This window comes from Spermophilus citellus, assembly GCF_964194105.1.
Source record: "Spermophilus citellus genome assembly, chromosome: 5".
Classification (NCBI taxonomy): domain Eukaryota; kingdom Metazoa; phylum Chordata; class Mammalia; order Rodentia; family Sciuridae; genus Spermophilus; species Spermophilus citellus.
The window spans coordinates 120,068,001-120,090,487 of NC_138186.1; the positions used below are offsets into that span (position 1 = coordinate 120,068,001).

General features: G+C 35.7%; 1 long non-coding RNA gene across 1 annotated transcript in view; it reads right to left on the bottom strand.

Annotated features, from left to right (window-relative positions):
* LOC308650195 overlaps positions 1-22,487 on the bottom strand; it is an 87,100-nt gene that overhangs the window by 36,043 nt on the left and 28,570 nt on the right. The window contains exon 2 of the long non-coding RNA XR_014022275.1: positions 4,809-4,897. This is a non-coding gene — a long non-coding RNA (uncharacterized lncRNA). The remainder of the gene's footprint in view (positions 1-4,808; positions 4,898-22,487) is intronic.

Sequence of the window (22,487 nt, forward strand, 5' to 3'; positions counted from 1 at the left end):
TGGCTCTAGATTGACACAATAGTCTTCATTCTAAAGAAACTATCAGTAGATAAAGGGTCCCATATATAAAAACTACTGGTTTCTTCTGCTACCATGGGCTCCTTTATTCCTGTAGAACTATGTATAAGACAGAACAGGAGGTTAATGAATTCAGAGGCGAGTCCATCACTGAGAAATTCTAGTGGATGTTTATGAATAACATTGTGTTCTTAGCAAAGGATTCCTCACCAGAGTGTCCAATACATTATGAATTATTGAATTTCTTGGAATATGAAAAGCTACAGTCATGAGAAACTCAATCAGCAATAACAAAACTGAAAAGTCTTTGAAAAGACCAAAGATGGTTGGATCTTGATAAAACTAAGGAGGTGGGGGATTTCACAAATTGAGGAAGCTCAGGAGCTTCCAATGAGACAGGGTCTAGGTTACACTTTCTATTTGTGCTCCTCATTCTGCCTAAATCTCCACCTTTATGCTGCAGGAATGTAGCAGTGCTAGCACCATTATTGCCAGGCACAGCAGGAAAAGAAAGAGGAACACTGTAGTCTGGTTGTAAAGGGGGTTTTCTGTCAAGGAGTACACAGTTCACAAAGTTCCAGAACATTCTTGGACTTAAAGGCTTTGTTTCCCTCTCTATGAACTAATCAGAGTATAAGCAAAGATCCAAGATGAAAGCTATGATGAAAGAATAGTTGCTGGAAGTTTCCTAAAAGTGGAACAGGTCTGGAAGAGCTTCAAATCTAGAATGAAATAAAATAATAACCTCTCTCAAGCAAGAAAAGCATAAGTTATACACTGGGTTTTCATAACTTTTCTTTGAAAAAAAAATTAGTCAAAGCAATTGATAGATTCAATAAAATACAAGTTCCTAGTTATTGAGAAGCTCAACAAGTATGCAATAAAAATCACTAAGGGAAAAATTGCCATCTAAAAAAATTCAATATTAGTACATCAGAAATAAAAATCTAAAGTCCCTATTATAAATATTATTCAAAAGGTAAGGAAAATTTAACAGAATAATTTTAAAGAATACATGCAGGTATTGGAGGAAAAAAACTGCAGACACAAAAACAATGGGTGGGTTGAATGAGAAATTATGTGCAGCAGCAGAATAAATTAGTGAGCTGGAAATTAGGTTAAAAAAAAAAAAAAAACAACTCTCCAAGAAGGCGTAGAAAGAATTCATTGGAGGTGACAAGAGAAACAGGTGAAGTAAAAGTAAATAAGTAAAAATAATGGATTCCAGCAAAATTTTTGAACATCTAGATAACAGGAATCATAATAACAGGAGTATGATTGTGATTCTTGGATTGGAAAGGATAGCTTAAACAAGACTCCAAGAAGTACAAATACCGAAGATAAAAACATAAGGTTGTGATTTTCATCAAAATTGAAGTTTTCTATTTCACAAGAGAACTGAAGATAAAAACTATTCGCAATGCCTAAAACTTGTAAGAAATGTTAACCTGTACACACAAAGACACTTATGTGCTGCTTCTGGGAGTATAAATGGGAGTAGGTATTCTTAAGAGGAATTAAGAAATACTATATAAAATAAGGTATCCATATTCCTCAAGATTAACCAGTTCCACTCAGCACATCCCAGAGTAAATTTCCCACTGGAAGAAATGTTAGAACACATTTTTCATTCCATTGTTTAAAGTAGATAAATTGAAGGCAACTTCATTGATTCTCAGGAGGATGGAGTTGTTTAAAATGTGGGGTATGCATATTATGGCATACCATGCAGTACTCCCAAATAAGAACCAGATTTACATATAGCAGCATAGATAGAACTGGAAAAAAAAACTGTTGCTGAAAATATTAAGAAACCACAGTCTTTATTTTTTCCCACATTTTTTATTAATGTGTTTTAGTTGATAGATTTGCTGTTATACATATTTGTACATGCACACAATATAATCAAATACTTTGGCCAATATCATTCCCCAGCACTTCCCCCTCTCTCCCTCCCCTTTCCACCCTTGGGTCCCTTTCTGCTACTGATTTTTCTTTGAATTTTAGGAGGTCCACCCCCACCCTTGTTTTCCTTTTTCCTCTCTAGCTTCTGCATGTGAGACAAAACATATGACCTTTAACCTTTTGAGTTTGGCCTATTTTACTTATCATGATGGTTTCTAATTCCATCCATTTTCCTGTAAGTGACATAATTTCATTTAAGAAATAAAGCAACATCTCATATATGGAAAATGACACACATATTTACCTGCAGAGACAGTATGTGTAATTACAAATTCTAAAATATAAAAGTTGTATTTAACCCATACATTTGGAATCACTGGAAAAGGGCTAAGTGTGCTGGGAAGGGAATTGCAGTAAGGTGAGGATAACAGGAAAAAATAATGTTAAAAGAAACTAAAACCCAATTTTATTTGGGAAGTGATTATAGAACATCACAAGAGAGATATAATAACAATTCTATCTATTATTACCTAAAACAAAAATAAATTAAATTATTTCAACATGCAATTATAAAGGAAACTAATAGAAAATCAGCAGGTATTCTTTTTTGGTGGGGCCTGAGTTAGGGGGAAGATGATTTTTGTGGCCTTTCATCAAAGCAATGGATTTTAGCACTTCCCACCCAAAATTCAGGAGGATATGATGCTTCAAGCAAATCTTGAAAGATGGACAACACTATTAGCAAAGAGATTTTTTTAAGAAAGCAGGCATGGTATTGCTTATAAAAAATACAGAGGGTTTAAAAGCAGAACACATTTAAGGAACTCTTCAGAGGTTACTATATTGGGGGGAAAAGGATGTTTCAAATTTAGGCAAGAGGCAGATCATGAAGGCCCATAAAAAGTAAATAGTGGAGTTTACCCTGAGGAACAACCTCTGCACAGGTTAACACAGGAAAGTAACATGACCACATTGCATTATAGGAATATCATTTTGAAAAGAATATAGAGACTGGGTTGGGGCAGGGGTGGGCATTGAGTTTGGGGAATAAAGACACCCAAATCCAATATGGGAAGGCCCATGCCATAAGCCTGAAAAGAAATAACTGAAATCTGAAATCGCACACAGTCAGTGAGGAAATGCAAAGTCAGGGTGAGGGTGGAGAAGAGGAATTCAGATCAGAATCAGCAGGAAAAGGGAAAGTAAATTTCAGTTAACATAGAGAAAGAAAAATCCAGAGGAGCTGCAGCAAAGAACACAGGTCAATTTGGAGTTCCCTGGGAGATGAAGATGCGGTCCCTGAGGCTGTGCATGAAGGTGTGGAGCTCAGAAGCAAGGCCTGAGTTGAGACCTGCCATCTGGTAATCAACTATTCATGATGTGGTGCAGGTAAGATTTCCTTAGCAAGGTGTTTGGAACACAAAACTATTTCATGAAATAAGGGATGAAATCCAAGGGAAAAAACCAAGCTAAGCAGATGAAAAGGGAAGTCCTCAGGATATGAGGTCAGCATGCCTCAGTTGAACTCCATTAAATTAAGTAGGATTTTATTTGAGGAGTCATTCTTTTCCCTTTCTTCTTCTTTTCTTTTTAAAAAATCTTTTAAATATCCATACCTATTACAAGATAAATTCTAAAGTATCTGAGTGTTTTAGGGAAGATGTTATATCTTGACATCATAGATGCAATTTTACATATTTCTCCACGGTGACTTCAATCTGGGCTTCTATTTCAGTTGCCTGTTTTAATGTTGTCTTAGAAACTATTTACTTCCAAATTTAATGTGGACAATTAAAGACTTAAATTAATTTGTTCTCCTTTTCCTCTTTCCGCATTCTCCCCTTTCTTCCTGAAGGTGATTGTTATACTTTAGATCTAGAATGCCCACCCAAGGCTCATGTGTTGAAGGCTTGGTCCCCAGTACAGCCATGTTCAGAGGTGGGTGGGGCTTTGGGGAAGTAATTGGATCCTCAGAGCTCTGATCTCACTAACGGATTAATCCATTGAAGGGTTCATAATTGAATGGATGGTTGGGAGGTAGTGAAAAGTCTAGGAGGTGGGGCTTAGTTGGAAGAAGTAGATCACTCAAGGATGCTATGGAAGGATAAATATTGTTCCTGCCTCCTTCCCCCGACCCGTCTGCTTCTTGATCACCACGAAGTGGGCAGCTTTCTCCATCACACCATCCCTGAGATGATGTTCTATTCAATGCGAGTCCAGCAGTGGGGCCAGCTGACCATGGACTGGGGTCTCTGAAGCTGTGAACTCAAATAGATCTTTCCTCCTCTAACTTAATTTTCTTGGTTATTTTGTCACAGCAATGAATGACTGATGAACACTGATCTAAATTATAATATAGTCATTGTGATATTAGGAGAAGGTTGTCTGCAATGTGTGCAGTCTCTCTTTTCTCTAGCTTCTACAGAGGTATCCCTGATTTTGCCTGGTATTGAGCATCAGCCTCTTTTCTCACTGGCTCAGCCTTAGCTTCTAGTGGCAAATTATACATGTACCCTGAGAGCCTTACTCTTATTCTTGATTCCTACAGATTTGTCAGTCTAAGCAACATTTTGGAAAACACTTTGGGATTCTCATCTACTTTTCCAGCACTGACTCTGGCGTATACACCCAAGTACTTCCATCCACAGTGGCTCCTCCAGCATTTTAACCTCCTGCATTGCAAAGGACTTCTCTGTGTGACTTTCAGTTCCCCTGGCGATGTGGGCCTTTCTCTCTCTCAGACAGAAACCATTTTTGTACTGTTGTGAAATCATAATAAAGATTTCACAATAAAGGCTGGCTTTTGCACATCCAAAGCACATTATCTTTAAAACAGAAGTCTGCATGTAGATTTACAAAACTAATATGACTCAAAAGTGACTTACCTTGCTTAAGTTTCCACAATATACCCCAAATTCAAGCATGTAAACTGTCTATCTGCAGGAGAGGCTGGGAAATGTAGATTAATGTGCTCCTAGAAGGTAAAGAAAATAAATTGGTAAGCACATACCTATGACTTCAACACTATTATCTACTTTAGCCAAAGTTAACCAATATTCTGGGACCTTTAAAAGAGTCATTCTGATAGTTAAATAGTATTAAATCTGATTCACTCATTCATTTTTCTCATAATAATGACAAATGTAATAGCTGTAACACAGGATCACCAGAGAACAATGTGAATATTTAGGCCTGATTTTCATCTTAATATATTATTTGAGCTGCAACAAGTTATTTAACCACTATGCTTCATTTCTGTTTCTATAAAACATCAGTGAGTAATCTAAATCATACACGAAAGGACAAAAACAACCTTTCATAGAATACCTGGGGAGAAGAGCTTATGTACAACCTAACAGGCATGGAATTAAAATTATTCCCTCTTGTGAAGCTTCAGTGATTCTTTCAATGCACTCTGATATCCTCTGTAGGAAAATAAATATGACTGAGGCTTGGGTTCACTATTCTCTCTCTACTTTTCTCTGAAAAAAAATCTTTGAAAACAAATTTAATACATGGGAGGGTATGTAATTTTATAGTGGCTTTTAACTCATTTTATTCTGAATATTTTCCCAGAGATCTTATGCACAAAAGACTTTTTCAATCTATCATCTGTTTTTTCTCTCTCTAGCTCAGGTTTGTGTATTGTGATCCAAACCCTTATTTTCAGCTTCTTCATTGACATTTCTATGGTATTAAATCAAACTGAGACTTAAGAACATTTCAAAGGCTGTACTCACTATATCTCAACCCAAACCCACAACATTTCATGGCTGGATTTTGTATTTCTTATCTTATTGAATAGTAACACATCCATTCAGTCCTCCAAGTCAGAAATTTGGGACTAACCCCAAACTCTTCTTTTTCCATTATGTCATCCAATTTGTCACCAAGTCCTGTCTTCTGTTATAAATATTTCTCTTCTCCATTTCAATAGGATCCCAGGTCTGCCTTAGCTCTTACCCAGGATACTAGAAGAGCTTTTTAGTTGATTTCTCTTAACCTGTTCTGTCAGATCATCCATCAAGCAACTGCCAGAGTGACATTCCTAAAATGTAAACTTTATTAACACCTGATTAAAATCATCCAGTGGCTCCTTTTTGCATTTAAGCAAAAGTCCAAAATTTTAGGAGTGTTTACAAGGACCTTTTTTGATCTGTGTCTTTATACATTTCTATTTTAATATCTTCATATAGCCTCAAGAAGTAAGTTCTATCCAGCTTCTTAGATAGTCTTATAATTTCCTGAGTGAGGCATGCCCTCTTGTACCTTTTAAGTCATTTCAGATAGTTTCTTTTACCTTAGAGATCTTCCCTTAAATGATTGCTATTAAAGAGTCTTAAATTATTACCCTGTTTTAGAAGCCTTCTCAAACTTTCTTGGATCAAGTGAATTACTCTATCAAAGTTTTGTAAACTGTGTTCCTCTACCATGAACACTTTTCAAATTATGTTGTTGTCAGTTCTTGGAGTTCTCCTACATTTACCAAAAGTTCTTTAGGAGTGAGATCTGTAGCTTTTTAAACTCTATTTTCCCAGAGAATATTTTAGCACTTGAAACATGGAGGACACTCAAGAAAGAGTTCTATGAATGGACAAATACATGAAATGCAGGAGGGGAATTAATTTAAGAGGAAATTATGAGAAAGTAATGGTTGCTTATTTCTGGTTTGTTTCTTGGTCTGGTTTTTCTTTTCTTTTTAGTTCCCCAAAGAATGCATCTAAAAAGTAAACGTAAATCAAATGTAAAATTGTTATACTTTGTTTAAATAAATTGCAATTCACAGCATAAATATATAAGGCTAAGGTTTGAATAAATCTTTTGAAATTTTATGTGATTTCTATTTAGACTAATTTATGTCTAAAAAGAAGAGTAAGAAAGACAGGTAATTTCTTATCACTTAACAGAACAAAATGTATCAAGCCAATTTTTAAGATAATTCATCAACATCATCATTCTCCTAATATTCTTTCAAAAATGAAACAAACAATTCAATTCTTCAAAATGGTCTTTTATTCTGCTATATTTAATCACACTCAGGAAGATATGGTAAAGTACTATCAGGTCCAGTTAAATTTTGTAGATGGCCTTTTGTGGGAAGACAGACTCAGAGTTTTTCCCAGTTTTAGAAAATTATTACACTAAAGTCAGTTTATGATGGTAAAACTTAACCTGAAGTTTATATTTCTCTCAAACTCAACCCTCTGTAACATAGTTGCAAAACAAACAATAGGGAAAAAATGTATGAGCAACTAAAATAGATGTCCCAAGATTGAAATAACAATGCTTTGCACTTGAATCCATTTGCCTGAAACCTACAAACCTATAGTTTAATTTTAAACTCATCACACACTTCTGAGGGTTGGAGAAGGAGAGAGATAGGGAGAAAGATTTATATGTGTATATATATGTTTGTATATAATTGTCTTATTTCTGTATAAATAATCCATAAAGTCAAGCTTACTGTTTTAGTGAAATTTTTAATGTTTTTTAAATTAATGTTTTTAAAATTAAAAGTATCTTTCCCTTTCCTTTCTATATATATATATATATATATATATATATATATATATATATATATATAGAATTTGGGCTGCCAAGAAGTGAAATTCAACTCAAGTATAACCAATTAAATTTGCATCTTCTGCATTTGAACTGATTCAATATCCCAGAATTGGGAGAAGTTTGAAAATCCCTCAGTGATTTTTGTTACTGTTTTGGGTCTTTAGATTTTATAGGTTCCAAATTTTCATCTTAAGTTTGAATACAAAGAAAACTTGCTTAATGTTGTGCTATGTGAAATACCATATATGTTTTCCTTTCCTGTGTCTGATATTCCTGCATTCCTCATGTATGATGAATCCTGTTCTCAGTTTACAGGTATGTGGGCTATTTGGGGGCATGTCCAAGAATTTAAAATTCTAGAAAAGGCATCTGTGTTTTAAAGGGCCTCTCCAGCAGAAAACCTCTGAGATTTCACAACCATACAAAAATGAAAGTTATTCTCAGAGTAAATTACTTCATACTGCATTTCTTATTTGTCTAGAAGTTCCAATCATCCTTAGTAATTTTATTTGTTGACATTGTATTTTCTTTGTATAAAGAAAAATGAACTTTGTGGTCTCCCAGTAAAAGAAAATATGCTTAAATAAGTATCTATATTAGATTATGTGAGCACACATTAGTTAGGTTTTAATATTTGTTGAAGGCAGTATTTCTGTTTTGCTAATCTTGCATTATCTAAAATTATCAGTGATAAATGCTCTTAGATATGTACTGAATTTTCCCAAGTGTAGAATAGTAGTTTTTGTTCATTTTACTGATGTCAAGAGGTACAATATTTCAGTGCATATTTTACATAAATTTCTTTATTTACATACTCTGTGTAATTTGGCACTTTACCTGGAGAAGTGTATTAAGGGACCTGAAAATATATATATATATATATAAATCTATAATTGTGGTCCTTGTTTAAGCTAGTCTGGTAAGTTAAGGGACTAAAAATATTATTATTGGTCTTGCTAAGTTACAAATAGAGAAATAATCTAAACACTGATTGGCAGAGAGATTTACTGGAATGAATTAAACATACTTCAAAGTTATATTTAAGGAATGGGCTGTTGGCAAATTATTATATGTCTCTGGTAACATTCATGAAAAGTAAACTATGAACACATAGTTATTTAATGAAGAGCAATATACTTTGCATTAACCTGGGTACTAAGGAGTTTACTGTATGACTAACACTCTGCCTACATTAGAGTTTCTATTTGTTGAGGAAAGACATGCCCAGTGGAAGCATCGTTGCATGTGGCAGTTTATTTGAATTCAAATTTTAAACTTGTGATGCATTATTTGGTACAAAATAAAAATAGAGAACAGAGTTTCATATAATAGAATGATATATGGAGTACAATGTACAAAAGAAGGCACAATAAGAGGATATTTTCATCACCAATAGGAGTAAACTGATGAGTGACAATAAGTTTTGAATTTTCAAATAGCTTTGAAGAATGCCACATCCAGTATGGTTGTAAATTGGAGGATATTTTTAAAGTAAGGTAAGAAGCATTCTATTTTGATTGTAATTTACTAACCATCACTATTAATTGGTTTCTTTAATGTAAAAATGAAATAAAAATTCTGACATCACTAAATTGGCAAAAGAAATGTGATAACATAGTAAAATGACTTCTAGTGGCTACCAATCAATAAGTGATGACTTCTACTATATTACTTTGTGTATAATTTTGAAAATAGAATAGAGTAAATCAGAATTACTGACTTCTTAAGTGTTAAATCAGAATTACTGACTTCTTAAGTGTTAATTAACATTTCAAGATATAACACATTATCATCTGGTTGCAAGTATATTTTATTTGCATGATCCTGCCATATATTTATTTCATCTATGTTTTTACTTGTGTATGTTTACAGGTGTGTACAGAGTAATAAAAATATGAATGACTAGCACTAACATATATTCACATACATATGTCTGTACAAAAGTGTGTGTATGTGCACACAAGTATCTGTGTATTGATACAAATAGATAAACCTCCTCTCATGTTGAAGCAGTAGACTGGCTTTAAAACTAGCTACTTTTATGCAAGCACTTATGCAAACTACTTTTTAATGGGAAAATTATCTATTTTCTTTTTATTTTAACAAAATTTCTTGCCTCATTATACAAATAAAAAACAAGGGAAAACAAGAGAAAATGTTTTCTTTTATAATGATGTCAAAATAACAAGTATTCTCCAAATAAATGTAGTAAATGTGATCATTATATGCACTGAAGTATAATGATTTTGTATTTTGTATTAAAAAAAAGTTTTATTTAATGAGACATTCTGGGTTTTGAAGGTTACTCTGAACTTCGGGCTATATTCCCAGTGTGAGAAGCTTCAGGGCCCTGTCTCAGCACACTAAATGGTGGTGAAAACCAGGGATCCTGAAGTAATCACAGGGTTAGTGAACCTTCAGAGGGATGAAACAGGGCATTCTTCAGCTGGTTTTGTTCACATAAACACTTTCATAATCCTGGAAGTAAATTAATACTAATGTGCTTCTTCCAGTTGTTGTTCAAACACCCATTTAAATAAACAAACTTAAAATTGAATTTTTAAGTCTTTTTCAAAATAGAAATATCAGTAAATGGCCATCCTTTCTCTCTTTTCATAATGTGAATTCTGTGCCAACTTTTTCACAAACATAAACTCATCCACTCCTCAGTATAAGCCTATGGCATAGGTACTATTGTCCTTATTTTATAGATTACATAATCTGTAGTTTTGTTGAATTAATTACTAGCTAAGTTTTGTATTTTATTTTTTTAAAGAATAGAAATTCCTTGTGATTTTGAGAATGTCTTTGATTGTGTAAAGGAATTGTGAACCTTTAGTCACTAACCAAAAGAGAAAATATAACAAAATACAAACTTCTTTCATCAGGTTCTGATATTGACTTTCTTTCTTTGGCTTTATATAATAGGCTTACTTACAAAACAACTTCCTTCATTGCTTTCCCTTTTCTCTTTTCCTTTCTTTTGTTCTTTTTTCTTTCCTGTTATTGAGTTCTCTTGTTTTTTCACTTTACAGTTTTTAGAAAATCAGAGTTTTTTTTTAAATTTTTACTTCTTAGTTCAGTTTAGTGTGAAATAAGTTACAACCAAACAGAATTGTAATTTTGATATATGATTGCATGAATTATGGTATATCCTTCAAAATATATAAAGTCATGAACATAAGGTTTACGTAATTTTTGCATAATGCAGAGAAACTGTATCACCTTCACCTCAACTTGAGAATAGGGTATTATGTGTATTTAATAAAAATTTCATTTATGCAAACATTTTTTCAAGGTTGAGTTCCAATTTTTACTACCTAATCACTTTTGTGTAGATTTCATTCCTTAAAACTTGCATGTGGTACTTTCATTACAAAAATTGTACCTTGGGCTGGGGATGTGGCTCGTAACATGCTCGCCTGGCATGCGCGGAGCACTGGGTTCGATCCTCATACCACATAAAATAAAAAAGAATAAAGATGTTGTGACCACCGAAAACTGAAAAATAAATATTAAAAAATTATCTCTCTCTCTCTCTTCTCTCTTTCTCTCTCTCTCTTAAAAAAATTGTACCTGATTATTATGAGCAATACATATTTTAAAATAGTTTTCAATAACATTTTAAAGCTCTATCAAATGAAGTTCATGATGAAGAAACATGAAAAGGCGGGTTAAAAACTGGTTCCACACTCTAACAGCATGCAAATAAAAGTGGAGAAAATTATCAAATACTTGTTTTTCCAACACTTCCCCCCAAACACCTCTAACCTCTTTCCAAATTTCTTCATGTTACTGCCATGTCTTTATCCAAAATACCATATTTACTTTCCTGGATAATTACAGCATTTTCCTGGCTAATATCTCTGGATCCTCTGGTCTCACTTCAATCCAAAATAATCTTTGAAAAATATATAACATCACTCCCTCAACTAAGTTCCTGAGTTCCACTGCTTTTAGAAAAAGTTCAAATTCATAACACAAACTGCAAAACATTCCATCATTGAATCTTTGCTATTCTAACAGTTTTTCTTCATTTCCCTTTTGCTCTATTACACAATGATTTTAGTTTTTGTCTTATTTTACCTGCTTGTGGAAATAATGCTGTCCTTTACATTCTTGAATTCACAAAATAAAATTAGATTTTTATATTACAACCAGTTCACGTTCTTGCACTGTTTTATTGAAACCAAGTTTTTTCCAAAACATGTTTATTCTTCCTAGACATGATGTATTCTAATATTTTTATCTCTTTACTCTTTCATTTAAAACAAAAAAAAACCTCAGTAAATTGATTTCTTGACCCTTTACTGGGTCAGGGTGTTCAGTTCAGAAAACACTTTCCTTTTTTTAAATTTTTATTTTGTTTATTTAATTTTATGTGGTGCTGAGGATCGAACCCAGTGCCTCACATATGCGAGGCAAGCACTCTGCTATTGAGCCACAACCCCAGCCCAGAAAACACTTTCATAGTAGTTAAGAGTTCATATTTTTGAGTTGGCAAAAATTGATTCATATCTTCAATTGACCAGTAGCTGGATTGTGTTAACCTTGCCACATCATTGGATCTCTGAATCTCACTCTTTTCATCTAAAAAGATATATAATACTAGTATTTTCCTAATATTGTTGATGTGAAAAACAAATGAAGAAATACACATCAAATATTTGAACAATGTCTGAGAGTGAAAAAAATGGTGGTTATTATTTCTACTATTGTTAATAGTTTTATGTGCTCTACATGTAGATTTTTTTTTTTTTACTAAAATGTTGTTTTCCGGGGGAGGGAACATGGCCGACGAGGAGGAAGCAGTGACTCTGATGTCTCTGCACTAACGGGATCAAAAAGACCCTTTGGAACAGCGGCAGTCTTCACACTGAGGAACTTCTAGCAGAATTCCATGAAGAGGGGTCCTGCAGGGATCTGGTAGGTCTATTAGAAGTGTCGGTGTGTGGCCGCCGGGACTCGGGGCCTGGGGACTGTGATACTTGCCGGAGTCAGGCCGTCGCCTCCCTGGCCCCGGGCGCCGCGAGCCATAAAGACACGGACCGGGCCGCGGTGCGGCTAGAAGCCGGGAACGCTGGGGGCGGAAAGAGCGAATAGGGCAGCGCCGGCTGTAGAAACCGCGGCGGAGAGAGGCGCGGGAGCTCGAGGCAGAGACACACCGGAGAGAGTGAGCCAGCACCCCGCCATCATCCCGAAATAGCGAGAGGAGAAAGATGGCGGCAGGAAGTGAGTAAGCCCCTCCTGTTCCATGCCCCGCACCACCGCGTCTGAAAAGCTGAGACAGACAGCTGCGACTCAGCATTAAGCTATCCGGCTGAGGCGGCTGGTCAGCGCTTCTCATTCCCCGGAGGTGGATGCCTGCCGGGCCTTCGTGGGTAGTGGCCGCAGGGTCCAGGCGGGACTTGGGAGACAGTGGGGACCCGCCCGAGGCGTTGGTCGCCCGGCAGGGGGAGGCGAACTGCAGCCGTTTGCTGAGGACACCACTGTGGCAGAGGGCTGGCGTGTCAGGACTGCGGCGGAGGAGATAAATTCATTGAAGCCTGCTGCAGCAGGTGTGTGGTCTCCTGGTTCTCCCTCTCCACGCATCAGGGAAACCTTAAGAGCCCCTTCCAGCTCTCCCGAGAGTGCTACAGCCAGCCCAAGGGAGTCAGAGGTGCTGCGGGACTGCCGCTCCCTCCAGGGCTGGCTGTTGAGGTCTCTTGCACCAGCTACGGGGGTGTGGCTACAGGAGGGCAAGCAAAATTCGCTGAGGATTCTCAGCACCAAGCTCTACAAGCTTAGGGTCTGAGGGATTGGCAATCTGGAGGAGTGAGCCCAGTCGTTCATGAAAACAGGGCTCCCGGGAGCAGCAGACCTGGCCTGTAGCCAGTATTGTGGTGAGAGGGGCCTGGCTAGAGGAAAAGTGGAAGTGTTTGGACACAAGAAGAGGCCCTAGGCACTCAGGATTGGAGACTCGCCCAGTCTGGGAGGAGCTGCTGCACAGTGATTGGTTCCCGCGTACTGACGGGAAAGACTTGACCTGGTGGGCACAGCGCCACCTAGTGGAAGAGAAGTTAATCAAACTCTAAGACGGCATTTATTAGTCTTTTTTATTGTTTTTTTTTTTTTTGATTGATTGGGGTTTTTCTTTCATCTTCATTTTTCAATCTTGTTTTTTCTTTCTTTTCTCTTTTTTTTCTCCTTCTTTCTCTTCTAATCTCAATTTTATTTTTTTTAATTATTATTAATATTTTTTTAAATTTTTGTTCTTTTTTAGTTCCTATTTCTTTCTTCTTTTGTCTTTTCATTTTTCTTATCCCCCCTTCCTTGAATTCTACCTGCCTACTCTCATTCTCCTTAGTGACTTCTTCCCTTCCCTTCTAATACCTTTCCTCCCTAGCATCAAATAAATTTATAGGAAAATAACAGTAACCCAGCAGTCAACCAGAACAAGAAGCAACATGAGCAGCTTCAAGAAGCAAGGAAGAAGAGGAGTACAAGCAATGCAGGACAGCCTAAATATTCAGGAGGACCTAGAGTCATCAGAAAAATGGTCATATAAAGACCTCAAGGAACACCTTAGACAGATGGAATGGAACCTCAAAGAGGATACGAGACAGCAAATTCAAGCAGCGAAAGAACACATTGAGAATGAGTTACATAAACAGCTAAAAGAAGAAGTTAAGCATCTTTATAAGGAGATAGAGATTATAAAAAATAATCAAACAGTAATTCTAGAAATGAAGGAAACGATAAACCAAATTAAAAACTCAATCGAGAGTATCACTAACAGAGTGGAGCAAGTAGAAGCCAGAACGTCAGATAATGAAGACAAAATATATCAACTTGAAAAGAGTCTAGCCAACTCAGATAGGCTGGTTAAAAATCACGAGAAAAACATCCAAGAGATTTTGGATAACTTAAAAAAACCAAACTTACGAGTCATCGGGATAGAGGAAGGCACAGAGATTCATGCCAAGGGAATGAATAACCTGCTGAATGAGATAATTACAGAAAACTTTCCAGAAATAAAAAAGGAAACAGATATACAAATTGTAGATGCATACAGGACACCGAGCACACAAAATCACAGTAGACCAACGCCAAGACACATTGTTATGAAGCTATCCAATATACAGAACAAGGAGAAAATATTAAAAGCTACAAGAGAAAAGAGACAGATTACATTTAGGGGTAAACCAATAAGGTTGACAACGGATTTTTCATCACAGACGCTGAAAGCGAGAAGATCCTGGAACAACGTATTTCAAACACTGAAAGACAATGGATGCCAACCAAGAATTCTGTATCCAGCAAAATTAAGCTTCAGATACGACAATGAAATAAAAATCTTTCATGATAAACAAAAGCTAAAAGAATTTGCAGCCAGAAAACCTGCATTGCAAAGCATTTTGAGCAAAACACTACACAAGGAAGAGATGAAAAACAATAACCAAAACCATCAGTGGGAAGTGCCTCAGTAAAGACAGAGGGCGAGGGGAAAGATAATCACGGAGAAACAAACTAAATATTAAAAAAAAAAAAAAGGATAAACATTCAAACATGGATGGAAGTTCAAACCATATATCAATAGTAACTCTGAATGTTAATGGCCTAAACTCTCCAATAAAGCGACATAGGCTGGTATCATGGATTAAAAAAACAAATCCAACAATATGCTGCCTCCAGGAGACACATCTGATTGGAAGAGACATACACAGGCTGAAGGTGAAAGGATGGGAAAAAATATACCACGCACACAGTTCTCGTAAGCAAGCAGGAGTGGCCATCCTCATATCGAATAAAATCGACTTCAAGACTAAGTTAATCAAAAGGGATAAAGAAGGTCATTATATACTGTTAAAAGGAACCATTCACCAACAAGACATAACAATTATCAATATTTATGCACCAAACAATGGTGCTGAGACATTCATAAAACAAACTCTCCTCAAGTTCAAGAATCAAATAGACCACAACACAATAATTATGGGTGACTTCAACACACCTCTTTCACCGTTGGACAGATCCTCCAAACAAAAATTGAATAAAGAAACTATAGAACTCAATATCACAATCAACAACCTAGACTTAACTGACATATATAGAATATATCAACCATCATCAAATGGATATACTTTTTTCTCAGCAGCACATGGATCCTTCTCAAAAATAGACCATATATTATGCCATAGGGCAACCCTCAGTAAATATAAAGGGGTGGAGATAATACCATGCATTTTATCTGATCATAATGGAATGAAACTGGAAATCAATGATAAAAGAAGGAAGGAAAAATCCTACATTACATGGAAAATGAACAATATGTTACTGAATGATCAATGGGTTACAGAAGACATAAAGGAGGAAATTAAAAAATTCTTAGAGATAAATGAAAATACAGACACAACATATCGGAATCTATGGGACACAATGAAAGCAGTTTTAAGAGGAAAATTCATCGCCTGGTGGTCATTCCTCAAAAAAAGAAAAAACCAACAAATAAATGAGCTCACACTTCACCTCAAAGCCCTAGAAAAGGAAGAGCAAAACAACAGCAAATGTAGCAGAAGGCTAGAAATAATTAAAATTAGAGCGGAAATCAATGAAATTGAAACAAAAGAAACTATTGAAAAAATTAACAAAACTAAAAGTTGGTTCTTCGAAAAAATAAATAAGATCGACAGACCTTTAGCCATGCTAACGAAGAGAAGAAGAGAGAGAACTCAAATTACTAACATACGGGATGAAAAAGGCAATATTACAACAGATCCTACAGAAATACAGAAGACAATTAGAAATTATTTTGAAAACCTATATTCCAACAAAATAGAAGATAGTGAAGACATCGATAAATTTCTTAAGTCATATGATTTGCCCAGACTGAGTCAGGAGGATACACACAATTTGAACAGACCAATATCAATGGATGAAATTGAAGAAGCCATCAAAAGACTACCAACCAAGAAAAGCCCAGGACCGGATGGATATACAGCGGAGTTTTACAAAACCTTTAAAGAAAAATTAAAACCAATACTTTTCAAGTTATTTCAGGAAATAGAAAAAGAGGGAGCTCTTCCAAACTCATTCTATGAGGCCAACATCACCCTGATTCCGAAACCAGACAAAGACACCTCAAAGAAAGAAAACTACAGACCAATATCTCTAATGAACCTAGATGCAAAAATCCTCAATAAAATTCTGGCGAATCGAATACAAAAACACATCAAAAAAATTGTGCACCATGACCAAGTAGGATTCATCCCTGGGATGCAAGGATGGTTCAACATACGGAAATCAATAAATGTTATTCACCACATCAATAGACTTAAAGATAAGAACCATATGATCATCTTGATAGATGCAGAGAAAGCATTTGACAAAGTACAGCATGCCTTTATGTTCAAAACATTAGAAAAATTAGGGATAACAGGAACCTACCTTGACATTGTAAAAGCTATCTATGCTAAGCCTCAGGCCAGCATCATTCTGAATGGACAAAAGTTGAAGGCATTCCCTCTAAAATCCGGAGCAAGACAGGGATGCCCTCTATCTCCACTTCTATTCAATATAGTTCTCGAAACACTGGCCAGAGCAATTAGACAGACGAAAGAAATTAAAGGCATAAAAATTAGAAAAGAAGAACTTAAATTATCACTATTTGCAGATGACATGATTCTATACCTAGAAGACCCAAAAGAGTCTACAAAGAAACTACTAGAACTAATAAATGAATTCAGCAAAGTGGCAGGATATAAAATCAACACGCATAAATCAAAGGCATTTCTGTATATCAGCGACAAATCTTCGGAAACGGAAATGAGGAAAAACACTCCATTCAAGATATCCTCCAAAAAAATAAAATACTTGGGAATCAACCTAACAAAAGAGGTGAAAGATTTATATAATGAAAACTACAGAACCCTAAAGAGAGAAGTTGATGAAGATCTTAGAAGATGGAAAAACATACCCTGTTCATGGATAGGCAGAACTAACATCATCAAAATGGCGATATTACCAAAAGTTCTCTATAGGTTTAATGCAATGCCAATCAAAATCCCAACGGCATATCTTGTAGAAATTGACAAAGCAATCATGAAATTCATATGGAAAAATAAAAGACCCAGAATAGCAAAAGCAATTCTAAACAGGAAGTGTGAATCAGGCGGTATAGCGATACCAGATTTCAAACTATATTACAAAGCAATAGTGACAAAAACAGCATGGTACTGGTACCAAAACAGGCGGGTGGACCAATGGTTTAGAATAGAGGACACAGAGACTGATCCACAAAGTTACAACTATCTTATATTTGATAAAGGGGCTAAAAGCATGCAATGGAAGAAGGATAGCATCTTCAACAAATGGTGTTGGGAAAACTGGAAATCCATATGCAACAAAATGAAACTGAACCCCTTTCTCTCGCCATGCACAAAAGTTAACTCAAAATGGATCAAGGAACTTGATATCAAACCAGAGACTCTGCATCTGATAGAAGACAAAGTTGGATCCGATCTACAAATTGTGGGGTCGGGCTCCAAATTCCTTAATAGGACACCCATAGCACAAGAGTTAACAACAAGAATCAACAAATGGGACTTAATTAAACTTAAAAGTTTTTTCTCAGCAAGAGAAACAATAAGAGAGGTAAACAGGGAGCCTACATCCTGGGAACAAATCTTTACTCCTCACACTTCAGATAGAGCCCTAATATCCAGAGTATACAAAGAACTCAAAAAATTAGACAATAAGACAACAAATAACCCAATCAACAAATGGGCCAAGGACCTGAACAGACACTTCTCAGAGGAGGATATACAGTCATTCAATAAGCACATGAAAAAATGCTCACCATCTCTAGCAGTCAGAGAAATGCAAATCAAAACCACCCTAAGATACCATTTCACTCCAGTAAGATTGGCAGCCACTATGAAGTCAAACAACAATAAGTGCTGGAGAGGTTGTGGAGAAAAGGGTACACTTGTACATTGCTGGTGGGACTGCAAATTGGTGCGGCCAATTTGGAAAGCAGTTTGGAGATTCCTGGGAAAGATGGGAATGGAACCACCATTTGACCCTGCTATTGCCCTTCTTGGACTATTCCCTGAAGACCTTAAAAGAGCATGCTACAGGGATACTGCCACATCGATGTTCATAGCAGCACAATTCACAATTGCTAGACTGTGGAACCAACCCAGATGCCCCTCAGTAGATGAATGGATAAAAAAAATGTGGCATCTATACACAATGGAGTACTATGCAGCAATAAAAAATGACAAAATCATAGAATTTGCAGGGAAATGGATGGCACTAGAACAGATTATGCTTAGTGAAGCTAGCCAATCCCTAAAAAACAAATACCAAATGTCGTCTTTGATATAATGAGAGCAACTATGAACAGAGCAGGGAGGAAGAGTAGGAAGAAAAGATTAACATTAAACAGAGACATGAGATGGGAGGGAAAGGGTGAGAAAAGGGAAATTGCATGGAAATGAAGGGAGACCCTCATTGCTACACAAAATTACATACAAGAGGTTGTGAGGGAATGGGAAAATAAACAAGGAGAGAAATGAATTACAGTAGATGGGGTAGAGAGAGAAGCTGGGAGGGGAGGGGAGGGGGGATAGTAGGGGATAGGAAAGGTAGCAGAATACAACAATTACCAATAGGACATTATGTAAAAATGTGGAGGTGTAACTGATGTGACTCTGCAAGCTGCATTTGGGGTAAAATTGGGGGTTCATAACCCACTTCAGTCCAATATATGAAGTGGGTTATGTCAAGAGCTTTGTAATGTTGTGAACAACCAATAAAAAAAAATAAAAATAAAAAAATAAAAAATTATAAAAAAAAAATGTTGTTTTCCAATAGTCCACACTCATATTTTATGGTTAATTCCATCTTGTTCTTCTGGAAATTTAAATTTATGAAATCATTTCATGTGGGTCATACTTGGAACAAAATAAAGACATAGGTCAGAAAATGGACACACACCATTACATGCTCATACATGACTGTGCTGATTTGCAGTCTTTGCCTGACATCAGATCCCCTTTCTGCAGTGTCACATAACAGCCTGTGCTTTGCTTTTTACAACACTCATCAATATTTCAAATGTTTGTTTGCCATCTGTCTCCCTGTAAAAGACATAAACTCTCTGTGAATAAAACTTAAACTGCTTTATTTACTTTGCATCCCTAGTTCCAAGTACAGTGTTTTGCATATGGTATTTCTGAATGGACCACAACAAAATGGAGGGAAATGTACTTTTGGTAGTGTCCTAACAGGAGCCTAGCATGTGCTTAGTTGAGAGGTACAACAGACTTTGACTCTTTTGAAAGAATGCCTGGCATGACAATGCCCAAGCTGGCAAAGTAGAGGTGCAAGGACAATGGGCCAAGCTGGAGGAATATGTAGGAATACAGTACAGATGACAATGGCAACCTTGTTCATTGGTATCATCACCAGCACTGTTATCCTCTGGCCCCCTTCTTTATGGATTTATGCTTAATCTTGGAAGAATCTAGAATCCCAGCTATTTTATTAAAACCACATTGAGAGACTGAGTACAAATCAGCATGATTGGATTCAGCAAAACTGGTGCCAGAAACTGACGGCAACAGAAGGAGTCAGTGTCAGCTACACTGTGATGCTGTTTTATTCTGCTTAAGCTACTGGCAGGCTCAGTGACAAGAGTGTCAGTGTGGGGAGAGAGTGGGATGTCTCCAAAATGACCATCTCAGTATGAACTGTTTTTTTTTTTTTTTTTTTTACAGGAGACTTCTTGGCTACCCAAGTTCTGAGTTTAGGAAATTTGTCAGACATCTTTAATAGTCTCAGAGATAAAAGTTGGAAAGGCTTTGAAAGTTTAAGTCGGGATAAAATTTTAGAAAATATGGATGAGGGCAAAGCAAAATACATATAGTTAGGAAACACACTGAGATCAGTTTACTCTTTGATGGGAGAAACCTGAAATGATTACAAATGGTTATTTAGTTGGAATTATGGCTAATTCTTCTTTTTTATCTTTCCTGAAATTTTTAATGTAGTTATTATTTCCAAAATGAAAAAATATTTTAAATGATAGAAATAATATTGGTATACATTGCTTGAATAATTCATATATGTTAACAAATTTGATAATACATGTGGAGCTATATACATATATTTATATATATATAAGAACTGTGTATCTATATAAATTTCCACTTATTTTGTGTGTGTGTTTCACAAATGTGTAACAGAATGAGGATAAATAAGCCAAAGAAATTGCTAAATGCATTTCATTAAAAAAGAAACTTGAGACTTATGATTTGCCCAGATTTCCCCCATAAAAGTAGAAATCAGGTATGGATTAGAACCATAAATACACAGATAACTATTTTTTAGCTCTCAAGGGTAGGATCTTTCAAATTAAGTACATAAATAAAATAAAATTCCCAACATAGTGGAAAGATTATAACATAGTTTTCTTCTAAGATGACGAGTCACTGAAAGTACTCGTGGAACTGATTAGGAACAGGAAAAAAATGATAGAAAAATAGCAGCTAAAATAATAGGGTATGCAGTAACCTTCATTTCCCCTCACCTAAATAAATTATTCCAGTATGTTTCATAGTTTCTTGATTGTTTTACTTTCTCAAAAATTATTTGTTAATGGCACACAAACATTACCAAGCATCATTTTTAGTATCACTAAATGTTAGAGAGATGTTTAAGTAGCTCAGTCGCCTCAGGGAGATAAAGCAGATAACATTCAGAGGTATCAGACTAGCTTAGCAAATGTTTTCCCAGTGAAAATGGAATTAAGTGCTTATTTACCTCAGTGGAGTTAAGCTCATAAACCAAGTAATAGTAATTTTGTGTATTGCTAAAATTGTGTTCAATTTTGCAAAAGAGGGTTTTGGTGAATCCTTCTGCCTCCAGGCGTGTGCATATTCTCATACCTGCCATCAGAAGAACCTCCAGCAAAAGGACAAAAAAAAAAATGGCATGTATATTCAGTATTGAACAATTTGTTCTGGCCCTGGAATTGGAAAACCATATGTGTTGAATAAATCTATTCTATACCTAGAATTTGAAATTGATTATAATTCTTTTTTTTCTTCATGTGTATGTGGTTATGTGTATGTGCACTGACCCACAATATTTATTTTATAAGCTCTCAGAGGAAATGTAAAACAAATCATAAAACAATAAAGCTAGTTCAAATAATTTCAGCCTGCATTATGCAGTGATTAAAATTTCTGTGGATGGGTATAATGTGTCTCCCGAAGAATAGCCTCAAAATCCACGCAGCCAACTATTGGAAAATCACTGTCATGCTCCATAAGACATAAGCCATTAGTTCCCGCTCATGTGCCATTTGCCATTCCTTTGGGGTATGTAGTGCAGTAATGCTGAATGTCCTTTTTGATTCTAGGTCTTTAAATCCCGCGTGTTGCAAGCTCATCACACTTCTGGCTGACTCTGAAAAATGGCAGCTAGCTTTAGAGCCAATGGTGAGAGAGAAGGATGTTTAACTACCTCTAAAGTACAAAGAATGTGCTAAATTATGGTCCAATGTTCCACAAGCTCTGGGCATTTTGGAAGTATTAACAATAGCAAAAAAAAAAAAAAAAAGAAGAAAAACAAGCTGTTATGAATGTTATGAATCACTCAAGAATAATTCAGTTTTCTACTTAAAATGTAATTAATAAGAGGAGAGATATAAAATATATAGCAAGCCTTTAGTATCACATGTTGGTAAGGAAGAGAGATACTATGATTTAATGGAGGACTTGAACATAAATATTAAATAACAGACTTCTTGGATTGCTACTTCCAAGGCAGAAATGAGTAACACACAAGAGAATACCATTTTAAAACAAAATACTGGGGTGCTTCATAGCCATTTGAAAACCAAGAGTTGGTTATATATGCTAAGATAATTTTGATAATATATTAATTATGTCAGGTCCTACATCATTAATAGCATTAGAGAAATTTACACATACATTTGATACTCTCATTGA